This window comes from Pinus tabuliformis, chromosome 8 (genome assembly GCF_031772625.1).
Source record: "Pinus tabuliformis cultivar Carrire ecotype Pingquan chromosome 8, CPIR1, whole genome shotgun sequence".
NCBI lineage: Eukaryota > Viridiplantae > Streptophyta > Pinopsida > Pinales > Pinaceae > Pinus > Pinus tabuliformis.
In genome coordinates, this window is record NC_142294.1 from 692,752,493 (window position 1) to 692,765,296 (window position 12,804).

Below are 12,804 nucleotides of genomic sequence, written 5' to 3' on the forward strand. Positions count from 1 at the left end.
CATTGTTAACAGATCAGAGATCAAGGCATCTTTGTTAGTCAAGTAAAATTAATGAAAAAAGCATATCATCAATATCAGTCAGAGCACCCATATCAGAGCCTGCCCCACTGTTTTTCTTGCCTGAAAAAAATATACGCTCCTTGACCCACAAAAACCCGCATGTGTATGCGACTTCACTTTAGGAAACATGCGTATAATCACCTTTTTCTGAAAAGTTTGATTTAACAGCAGGATGATGCAGAAACTACTCTCAAATTTTGTTTGAGATATTCAAATGTTTCTCTGGGAAGTGGTTTAGTGAATATATCAACAACCTATTATTTGGAGGGAACATATTCCAATTTGACCTTTTGTTCAAGCACTTGTTCACGTAGAAAATGGTATTTGATGGGTGTGTTCTTGGTCTTGGAGTGCATGACTAGATTCTTTGAGATACTGATGGCACTTGTATTATCACATAGAATGGAGATGGGTGGAGTGCATGTGATTTGAATGTCTTGCAATGTTTGCATCATCCAAAGTAGTTGTGTGTAGCAAGATGCAATAGCCACATATTCTTCTTCAGTTGTAGATAAAGCAATTGAACTTTGTTTCTTGCTGAACCAAGCCACTAACCTAGAACCCATATAGAATGCACCACCACTAGTGCTTTTTCTATGATCAACACTTCCTACCCAATCTGCATCTGTATATGCATGAAGAGTAAGATCTGTATCTCTAGGATACCATAAACCAAAGTTCTGTGTTCCTTGAAGATATTTGAAAATCCTTTTGATCGCGTAAAGATGTGATTCCTTTGGATTTTCTTGGAATCTTCCAACTATTCATACTCATGCATGATGTTAGGTTGGGTACCTATTAGATAAAGCATACTGCCAATCATGGATCTATAAGTTGGTTGATGTACTGCTGCTGATTCATCATTTGAGCTGAGATAGCATCTTGTTATCATTGGGGTACATACAGGTTTAGAATCTTCCATGCTATACATTTTCAAGATTTGTTTGAGATATTTGGTTTGTGAAAGAAAAATACCATCTTTATTTTGTTGAACTTGTAGACCAAGAAAATAGGTATGTTCAACAAGCAAGGAAATTTTAAATTCATGCTACATTCTTGAAGCAAAATTCTGACTCATGGATTCTTCATTGCTACCAAAAATGATATCATCAACATAAACAACAATTATTAGAAATTTATCAGTGTCGATCTTTGTATATAGATTTATATTTGCTGACCCTTTCGAGAAACCCTGTTTGTGTAGATATTTGTCAAGGCAGTAATACCAGGCCCTTGGAGCATGTTATAGACCATAGAGAGCCTTTCTGAGTCCGAAAACAAGTTTTGCATCATTTCCAAGAATGAATCCTTTTGGTTGTTCAATATAGACTTCTTCTTATAAATCTCCATTAAGGAAAGCAAGTTTTACATCCATTTGGTATACTTTGAATTTCTAAAAGCTAGAAAGAGCAAGAAACATCCTTATGACTTCAAGTCTAGCAACAGGTGCAAAAGTTTCTTCAAAATATATACCTTTTTGTTGAGCATGCCCTTTACAAAAAAGTTTTCCCTTGTTTCTAATAACTTCTCCATTTTCATTCAGCTTGTTTTTGAATATCCATTTAGTTCCTATGATATTTTTATCATGAGGTCTAGGAACTAATTCCCATGTATTTGTTAGGCCCCTATACTACTAGTGTAACCCCTTATTGTTATTAGTATAACCCACTTATTATATTGATGTACCCATGTAGTGCCCATATTGTTACTATTATTCCACATAGAAGCCCACCATTGTTACTGTTGTGCCCTACAATATTATTGTTATGTAGGCTTTGATTGTATTGGGACCACTTAGACTCCTATATATAGAAAGGAGGTATTTTCATTTGTATCATCCAATCATTGTTCATTTATGTAATGTAAAGGAGGTTTCCCCCTCGAAGAGGCTGAATTCTAAGGCGTTGATCTATCTTTTCTATCTTTTCTTGAGCTGGTTTCATAACATTTGGTATCAGAGCTTTGGATTCTAGGGTTTCGCTGCTCCAAACAGGTCATCTGGAATTTTCGCTATAGCTTTTGTTCTGTGACGTTTCAGAAGTTGCAAAAAAAACCCATTTGAGAAGAATTGGCGTTGAACCGTGGGTCCAAATTTCAGAGCTTTTTGCGCGATATTGTCGGAGATATGATCTGCGGAATTTGGTCTTTTTGCAGACTCCTGAATTACACTCAAAACAGGTGACCTGGGAAAAATCGTCATAACTTTCTTTCTGAGCATCGGATTGAAATTTCGTAAGAAGGTACAGAAAAAGGATAGACTTTAGTTTTTGTTTATATATTTTTCAGAGTCAAAGGTTGAAACAGTGACACGTGGCACTTCATACAAGTTTGCTCTACTGAATTAGTATATAATCAGGTCACTGCGGGAGATTGTGCATAACTGTTTCTTGGAGAATCCAATTTGGATCAGACTTGTGGCATTGGAAAGAGGACATAGAGGGCTACTATAGGTCAAAAGTTCAGAACTTAAAGATCCAAAAGTACAGAGTTACAGTCGTTTCAAGGTAGAGCGCCTAAAATCAAGAAAAAGAAAGATGAGGAAGTTTGATGGCAAGGATCCGGTAAATTGGATACTTCAGATGGAGCAATATTTTGATATACATGGTGTACAATTGTTACAAAAGGTATGTATTGCATCTTCATATTTAGAACCAGATCAATTTTTATGGTACAAAGGGATTTGTTCTCGTAAAAAACTTGTTACGTGGTCAATTTTCACAGAGGAAATGATAGCACATTATGAGGATATAAAGAGCAACACCTTCTTTAGAGCAACACCACAACAATTGGAAAGAGTAAAAGGGCTTTGTGACATAATGGAAAGCAAAATTATGGAAACCGGGAAGCATGCCCCTCACAACTATAAAGATGGAAGTGTTGTTTCTCCCAGCCTTCCACAACCTACAAGGGTTACACCACAACAATTGGAAGAAAAAAGAGAAAAAGGGCTTTGTTACAATTGTGATAGCGAATGCACTAAAGGTCATAGGTGTGCTGAGAAGAAATTATTTTACATAGAATATGAAGAGGAGGAAGAAAAGGATCAAGAAACATCAAAAGAAGAGGATATACGTCAGGACACCACCCTAGAGAAAGAAGAAATGAATCAAACCATATCTTGTAAAGCATTGGCAAGAATTACCACTCCTCAAACTCTCAAGATAGAAGGACATATCAAGAAGAAAAAGGTGCAAGAAGTGAAAGATCACATCGAGAAAGAAGAAATGAATCCAACCATATCTTGTAATTCAATGGATGAAATTACCACTCCTCAAACTATCAAGATAGAAAGACACATCAAGAAGAAAAATGTTCAAGAAGTGAAAGATCACATCGAGCATCAAGAAATGAATCCGACCAAATCTTGTAAAGGACTGGAAGAAATTACCACTCCTCAAAAGATAGAAGGACATATCAAGAAGAAAAAGGTTCAAGTAGAGAAAGATCATATCGAGCATCAACAACAAGTTCTCCAACTTTTAAAGGATAACGCCACTTCGGTGCAAAATCAAATAAAACAACAGGTAGATCAACATCGTAGTGAAAAATGTTTTGATGTGAGTGATTGGGTATTTTTACTGCTACATCTCAAGCAAGCTATTTGTGAGAAGGAAATGTTGGCAATACTACATGCACTTAAAAAATGGCGACCTTACCGAATGGGAAGACTCTTCAAGGATGAGGATATGGAAGCATTGTTTTGTGCTATTTATATTATCCAACCAAATTGGATAAACGAAGCAACGGATGAATGGAAGAAGAATGAAGAAGTATGGCCACTTATTCAAAAGTTGCAAAAGATCCCAATTCAAGCAATATTGCCAAAAATTGAAGAGGAAGGAAAAATCATATTGGAACCTGGAGCAGTCACAGAAACAATAACCCGACAGCTACGAAATCGATCAATTTCAGAGTATCTCATCAAGTGGAAGAACTTACCCGCCGAATATTCCACATGGGAGGACAAGAATTTTATATAGAAGCATCAAGAACTACTCAAGCGTTGAGGACAACGCTTTTTTAAGGAGAGGGGCATGTTAGGCCCCTATACTACTAGTGTAACCCCTTATTGTTATTAGTATAACCCACTTATTATATTGATGTACCCATGTAGTGCCCATATTGTTACTATTATGCCACATAGAAGCCCACCATTGTTACTGTTGTGTCCTACAATATTATTGTTATGTAGGCTTTGATTGTATTGGGACCACTTAGACTCCTATATATAGAAAGGAGGTATTTTCATTTGTATCATCCAAGAATTGTTAATTTATGTAATGTAAAGGAGGTTGCCCCCTCGAAGAGGCTGAATTCTAAGGCGTTGATATATCTTTTCTATCTTTTCTTGAGCTAGTTTCATAACAGTATTATTCTTTTCAATTTCTCAAGTTCTTCATTCATGGCCTTGACCCAACATTCATCTTTTCATGCTTCATTTACATTTTGAGGTTTGGTGGAGGATAATAATGCTAGATAGCTTGAGGTTTCTGTAATATTTCTTCTTGTCTGTACACCTGCCTCCTTCTCCCCTAAAATTTGAGTTTTTGGATGATTTTTCTGAACATACCTGGATGGAGTCTTTTCCTCTACCATTATCTCTTCTTCTAGTGCTTCATTGGTTTCTTATTCAGAATCATTGTGATTTGATGTGGGAAAATAATCCCCATCTTCTTCATTGTCATAATCTTCGGTTTTTATCTGTTTTGGATTTTTCCATGCTTCATCAACTACAACATCAATACTTTCAACAATTTTCCCAAGTCTTTTATTATAAAATTTATATCCTTTACTTCGGGAAGAGTAACCAAGAAGAATACCTTCATCTGCTCTCGGCTCAAACTTACCAAGTTTTTCATCAGTCCTTATGATATAACATTTTCTTCCAAAAAATTTAAAGTATTTTACCGTAGGAATCTTACGATACCAAAGTTCATGTGGAGTTTGAGTGCTGTTTATCCAAACATTTTCTTGGTTGAGAATAGTTACAACGGTGAATGCAACTTCACCCCAAAAGGTTGTAGGAGTTCTAGATTCATCTAGCATAGCTTGAGCCATTTGTTGAACAGTTCTGTTCATTATTTCTACCACTCCATTTTGGTGAGGAGTCCTTGTGGTGGAGAACTACCTTTTTATTCCATGTTGTTCGCAAAAGTCAAAGAATTCATCTGAGGTAAATTCCCCTCCTTGATCAGATCTGAGGCATTTGATTTTGTGATCTGATTCATTTTCAACCAAAGATTTGAAGCCTTTGAAATTTTCAAATGCCTCATCTTTATGCTTTAGGTGACCTATCCAACACATTCTAGAAAAATCATCAATGAAAAAAGTAAAGTATTCTTCTCCACATGGTGACTTTTTCCTTGATGGTCCACATAAATCAGTATGAACAAGTTCAAGATGCTTACTAGATGACCCTTCTTTTTCAATGAAGTGCGATTTGGTTTGCTTACCGAATTGACATGGTTTGCATATTGTATTTTCAAGAATGCTGATATCTGGAAGATCATGAACAACCTGGAATTTGTATACTTTTCTTATTTGAGAAAAGATTAGATGTCCCAATCTTCTATGCCATAGCCAGTTTTCATAATTTTTGCTTAGATAGCACTATTGTTGTCCTCCTTTGAGTATGTATAAGTTGTTTGGAGTTCTTTTACCTTTGATCACGGTTTCTCTTGTATCAAGCTCATGAACAACACATTCGTTTGATCGAAACACCACTTCATTTCCTTGATCACACATTTGACTGACACTCAACAAGTTATGCTTTATACCATCTACATACATAACATTCCTAGCTTTAACCTTTTCTTTCAAGAAAATAGAACCTTTACCTTGTATGATAGCAGGAGTGCCGTTTCCAAATGAGACATTCTTTTCCTTTTCTAAGGCATTATATGAGTGAAGTTTTTCTTTGTCACCTATCATGTGTTTTGAGCATCCACTGTCGATGTACCACTAATTTTCTTGTCCTTCTGCATACAAGGCTATACCACATCTTTCTGTTTGAGGTTCTTTCCTTCTCCATATTTTGGGATTTAATGGTGTTTGCTCCTTTTGAGATGTCTGCCAAAATTTGCTCCTGCATTCAGATCCTTCATGGCCAAAGTTGTTACAGATTCAGCATTCTATTTCATTTTCAAGAAGAGAAAAGTTATTATAGGAACTTTTCTCGATCCCTATCACATTCCTTTGATTTCATGCTTCTCTAGTCATTATGGTTTTGTAAGCAACCCATTGAGCAATTTTGTGTCCAAAATTATGACATGAGAAACATTGACCATTAAAGAAGTTCCTGCAATTATCGAATCTATTGACCTGGTGATTGTAGTTTCTATTGATATTCATCTTGGAAGAAAATTGAGTATGATTTACCTAAGGTTGGTTGTGACTTCTGTTCATCCTTGAAGCAAATTGAGCTTGATTTACCTGGTGGTCTTCTTTATGCCTTTGCTGACGATTGTCATAATGTTCACTGTTCTTTTTCTTCATCAAGATAGCTTTTAGTGGAGGTTGACTGCTTTTGTGATTGAGATGCTTATTCACTATATCCAAGACCTGTCTTCATCAGAGGAGAATGCTACACTTTGATAATTTCATTTAAGGTTTCTAATCCTTTAGGAAATCTAAGATTGAGAGATTTTTTTTTCTCAAGATCCTTTCTTAGACCCACAATTTCACATTCTAGTTTTTCATTGTGTTTTTCTCTTTTAGCAAGTTGGTATGTCAAGGTATTTGTAATCATATTCTTTTCTTCTAAACAGATTTTGAGTTTAGATATTTCTTCATGCAGGTCATCTTCTTCTAAAGCATCCCAAAAATTATCATCGTCATAAGCCATTAGAAGTCTATAGTCATTACTATTTTCATCTTCATCACTATTTGATAAACCATCACTATCTTCATGAGTATAGTAACTCCTACTTACACTTTGTTTTCTATTCCATTTTGTAGATTCCTTCCCTTTATCGTATTTATCTTTATGAGGACATTTGGCAACATAATGACTGACTCTACCACAGGTAAAACATTTGAAGGGTAGTTTACCTCTAAATCTTCTGAAACCCCATTGAAGCTTCTTGACAAAGTTTACTTCATCTTCCTCTTCTGAAATATGTTCTGATTCATTGAGTTATTCCTTTCCTTTTGCTGAAGTTTTAATTTGGCTTCTCTCATATTTGATGGGCCTCCTTTTCTCATCTCAAAGACAGTTAAGATTCCATGAGGCTGTGTCATTGTGATAGTCTGTAGATCCTGTTTTTCTTCTATGGCAAATACTTTTGATTCAAATTTAGCAGACAAGGATCTTAAAACTTTCTCAACTAAGGTAACTTCCTTTATCTCTTCACCAGGATTCTTCATACAATTAACAACCTCATCTATACGTAAGAAGTAACTAGCTATACTTTCATCATTGTGCACCTTAAGAGTTTCATATTGAATTCTGAGAGTTTGTAGTTTAGCATGCTTTACCTGAGAGTCTCCTTCATAGCTTAGAACGATTTTGTCCCATATTTCTTTGGTTGATTTGAGCTGCATAACTTTGACAAACTTTGATTGTGACAGACCTCCCAATAATGTATTGACAGCCCTGGAATTGGTTTCATATTGCTTTTTACCAGCCGTATCTATAGGAATTTTTAATGGAAATGTATATCCTCCTTCCACAATTTCCCAGACATCAATTCCAAGTGATTGTAGATAGGCTGTGATTCTTATCTTCCAATAAACAAATTTTCTCCCATCAAAGATTGATGATCTAATGGATCCCATGCTTTCTTGATTACTCATGATGATGGATCTACCTTCAAGCGATCAAGATTCTTCTGAAGGACCTGCTCTGATCAATTGTTGGAAATAATATTGGGGGGGGGGGGGGGGGGGTGAATCAATATTATCAGATAAATAATTTAATTTCCCAAACAGATTTGTATACGCGACTGTACTTAAAGAAACCAGTGTATATGCAGAGAAATTTTGATTTACCCAATTTATCATGCATTGAACTTTAGCCAGTATATCAAAGATTTATTAGACAGTGTAGTAAAAGAAGAATAAAGCAACACACATGAACACCGAGATATAAGGTGGAAACGCAATGTGGGTGAAAATCACCTACTGTTGCCGTATCTATCTTCCTTTAATAATAAGAAAATTTGTTTACAATCTTGTATCAGTGTAGACTTATACCAGTATGCAAGCTTCTACTTGCAGAAGGTACAACCTTCTCTTCTTCTCCAGCTTCTACTAGAAGGGAGCTACAACCCCCTAACTCTTGTACTAGCTGATATGTTTACTAGTACTTAAGCAACGACCTACATAAGGCTACGACCTTCTTTCTTCCTCCAAGGACCACATTTCATGAATTTTCAGACTGAATCCATCAACAACATCATAACTACAATTCAATCATCAAATACATATCTATCAACCAATTGCTAAGACTCAATCATCACTTTCTGAATCAACCACAACTATCACTTTGACAACCCATCGTTAAATCACAATCAATCTGATCATTCAGAATACTATCACCAGAATACAGTAACCAGAACCCAAACCAGAAACTAGAACTCTGCAACAACAAGTAGAAACAACTGAAACATACTTTATAAGGTATACGCTACTTCCATGTGTCAAATATGCGTGTATACATGCTTTTCTCAAAGCCAACCAGCGTATACATCTACAAATATTAATTCATAATTCTGCAGCTATTCTAGACTTCAGTTATACCCAGATCATAATATTTAGAGAATAACACATGCGTCAGTATTCAGATCTAGACTATACATGATCAAACCACATAATGATAATTCATTTCAAGCCTTAAGATCCCTATCCATCATTAGATCTTATCCTTCATCAACCACTAAGGTTCATCCTTGGTTTATATCAAGCACAATACTATAAGCCAATAACCTGCATACTAGATCTCACACTTCATCAAATATTCGATACTTGCACATGTGGCCTAATTATCTTCTCCTCCTTTTAGGATCAATACCTTGGACCAAATACCTAGGGTCAATACGTCAGACCAGATACCTTGGACCAATACCATGGACCAAATACCTCAGACCAAAAACTTAGTTTTTCAAGGTATACGCGCTTTTCCTTCTGTTAAAGTGTGTGTGTACATATACGCTACTTGTGCTCAACGAACCTACGCGTATACACAACTTGGTAAAGGTGAACCTACGTATACCTCTCTTTCTTCATTCTATGTAGTCTGATATGTAATTATTTGTTGTTAATATGTAGTACTGTGATCTTTCATCTGAGTGAGTTACCAATACCTCTCTTTCCTCATTTTGTGTAGTCTGATCTGTAATTCTTTGTTGTTAGCATGTTGTACTGTGGTCTTTCATCTTAGTGACTTTCCGTCAAGGAAAACACCTGTATCATAATGCCAAAATAATGTAAAGGAGGTTTCCCCCTGAAAGACGTTGATTTTCAAGTCGTTGATCTATATTTTCTATCTTTTTCTCAGTTGGTTTCATAACATTTGGTATGAGAGCTTTGGATTCTAGGGTTTTGCTGCTCCAGACAAGTCATCGTGGAATTTTCGCTATAATTTTTTTCTCTACGAAGTTTTAAAAGCTAAAAATCATTTGAGCCGAAATAGTTATACACCTTGGGTCCAAATTTTAGATCTTTTGTCACTATATTTTCAGAGATATGATCTAAGGAAGTTAGGGTTTTTGCAAGCTCTAGAATTCCATCTCAAACTGGTCACCGTGACATTTGCGCTATAATGTCTTTTCTATCAAGGTTTAGACTCTAAAATTAAAATCCATTTGAGAGGAAATCTTGGTGAATCTTGTGCTTGAATTTCAGATATATTATATCTATATGTTCAGAGATATGATTCAAGATAGTTAGGGTTTTTGCAGTCTCCAAAATTACATCCCAAACTGGTGACCTCGGGTAAACCGTCATAACTTTCTTGTTGATCTAAATATGATCTGAGGTTGTCATTGATGTCAACCCAGGCAGCACCAAGGATGACACTGAACTTCCATGGGACATTTTGCATCATCATTCATGGTTTCTAATCTCATAACCATTATAAGAATACTCTACTCAAACATATCTTTCTATCGGTATATAGTTCTCCTCATAAATCCTCATGGTTTGTAAGTTATTCAAGATTGAAGTTAGTAACCCCAATTAGTGGGCTAAAATCCCATGGGGTTGTGGCATGAAATTTATCATTGATTTTGGTTATTGAATAGTCAATAATTAATTATTTTTTAAGCTCCTAAAATCCATCCAACATTCTCTATAGAAGCCCCTCTCAACTCTATAAAAAGAAATCTCATATACCCTCCAAAAGTAGTGATCATAGAATTTCCGCTATACATTTATTTCTACGAAGTCTTAGATGTTGAAATTAAAACCCATTTGAGCCAACATCCTAATGACCATCATGACCAAATTTATGATCTTGTTTCGCTATATTTTCGGCGATATGATCTGTGTAAGTTAGGGTTTTTGCAAGATCTTGAATTTCATCTCAAATAGGTGACCTTGGGAAAATCATCATAACTTTATCCTTGAGAAATGGATTGGAATTCTGTAAGATGTAGTGGATAGTGCATGGAATGTAGTTTTTTTTGTATCAATTTTAGAGATGAAAGAGGAAACAGTGACACGTGACACGTTGTACAAGTTCTCTCTACTAAACTAGTCCATAATTAGGTTATTGTGAGAGATTGGGCATAACTTTGCCTTGAAGAATCCAAATTGGGTCAGACCTATGGCATTGAAAATAAGACTTAGAGGGCTACTATAGAAATGAAGATCACATATTGGGGATCTGAAATCATAGAGATGCATTAGATTCAATATCGTGATCTTAGAAGGCAAGAAAAAAAAACTAGATCAAGTGATGTCAAGGGCTGTAAAGAACCAGACTTTCTAGGGAGGCAAAGAGCAAGGTGCAGCAAAATGATGCAGCAAAGGCAAGCCGTGGGTAAATATCTTCTATATATGAATGTTCATCTTTAATTTGAATTAGGTTCTTTGTATTCTAATTTGTTGTTTTTGTTTAGCACTGACATATGCTCTGCAGGATGAGGTAAGTTTTGCTACTATCATGTCATGGGTATTTCCTTGAGGACCTTTTGCAGTTATTATATATTCATCAAGAGAAGAATCAATGTATAACCTAATGTTCTAAAGAGTGAGAAAGGGGAGCATGAAAAGAGCAGCAATCAAGGTGTAGAACAACAGCAAGAAGTTCTCCACATAAAGTCTTCAAGTGGGCAACACTACATACAATCATTGTACATAGTCATTATAAAAGCATCACTGTAAAAGTTGTATAATTGTTTATCTACCAAGAGTTGAAGAGGCAGTGTCGGGAGGTCTAGGATCATCATTAGGTGGTTGTGTCATAGTTGGGGTTATGGTCTAGTGTGTATTCTGCTTCTACATCATGGACAATTCTCTCTAGTACAGGAGTCCATTCATCTTTTATTCTTCTATAGGGTGGTAGGGTGGTGCTAGGCTGGTGCATGAAGTCACCAACAAGTTCAAGCCTGTGAAAACTTTAGGGTGGTAGGGTGGTTCTAGTGTGAGTTTTAAGTGTTGGGGCATCTATTCAATTAACTACTGAAGAATCTTCGGTGTTGGAGCATCCATCCAGTGGGATCTGGAGAAGAATGATTTTCTAGATTCTAGGAAGTTGGAGCTTTCTTTTCAATTAGAGTTGAAGATTGAAGAATTATTAGGAAAAATTTTAGGTGGTTTTTGTCTCGGAGGGAGTTTCCACCTTAAAAGCTCTATGCATTTGTGTTCCTTTTGTTTACTGTTATCATTGTACAAACACTAATAATTGAAGATTAACTAATTCTCTGAAAGATTAATAATAATACTAATTGAAAAGAATACTTATTCACCCCCCCCCCCCCCCCCCCAATTGGTATCAGAGCTTGCTTCCTTCAATAGTAGTTTAACAACCGGAAGGAGATCATGGGGCATACCAAGAATGGTGTACCTCTATTCAATGAAAATAATTATGCACTTTGGAAAGGAAGAATGGAGGTCTATCTCTTGGCGCAAGGTTAAAAATTATGGGACACTGTTCAAAATGGCTTTACACCAACCACAGATGCACAAGGTAAGAAGAATTTGGTAAATTATGGAAAAGAAAAATAATATTATTATCAGTGGACTTATTGAATCTTCTTATCATACGGTGTTGGGTTCTAAATTCACCAAGAATGTATGGGAAAAGCTTGAGAATATATATGTAGGTGACTCAAATGTCAAAGAAGAAAAGCTTCAAATCTATAGCGCAAAATTTGAGCAACTCAGAATGAAAGAAGATGGCAAGATTACTGCATACTTCCAACACGTTGATGAAATAACCAACACTATCAAAGGATTGGGAGAGCCTCTTGACGAGAGGGCTATTATACGAAATATTCTTATAAAGTTACGAGGAAGATTCAACCCAAAGGTATCGGTCTTAGAATACAACGCAAATATGGCCAAACTCAGCAAAGAGGAATTACATGGAGTTCTCATAGCATATGAAATGGGACTTGTTGAAGAAGAGGGTACTTCACATCTGGAAACTGCATTTGCTGCATCTAAGAAAACCAATAAGGACAAACAAATTTCAAAGGAAAAGACCTGCACCTACAAGTGTGAAGAAAAGGAAGATGATGAAGAAGGTTTTTCATATGGAGAATATGCTTACTTTACAAGAAAACTAAAAATTGGCAATAA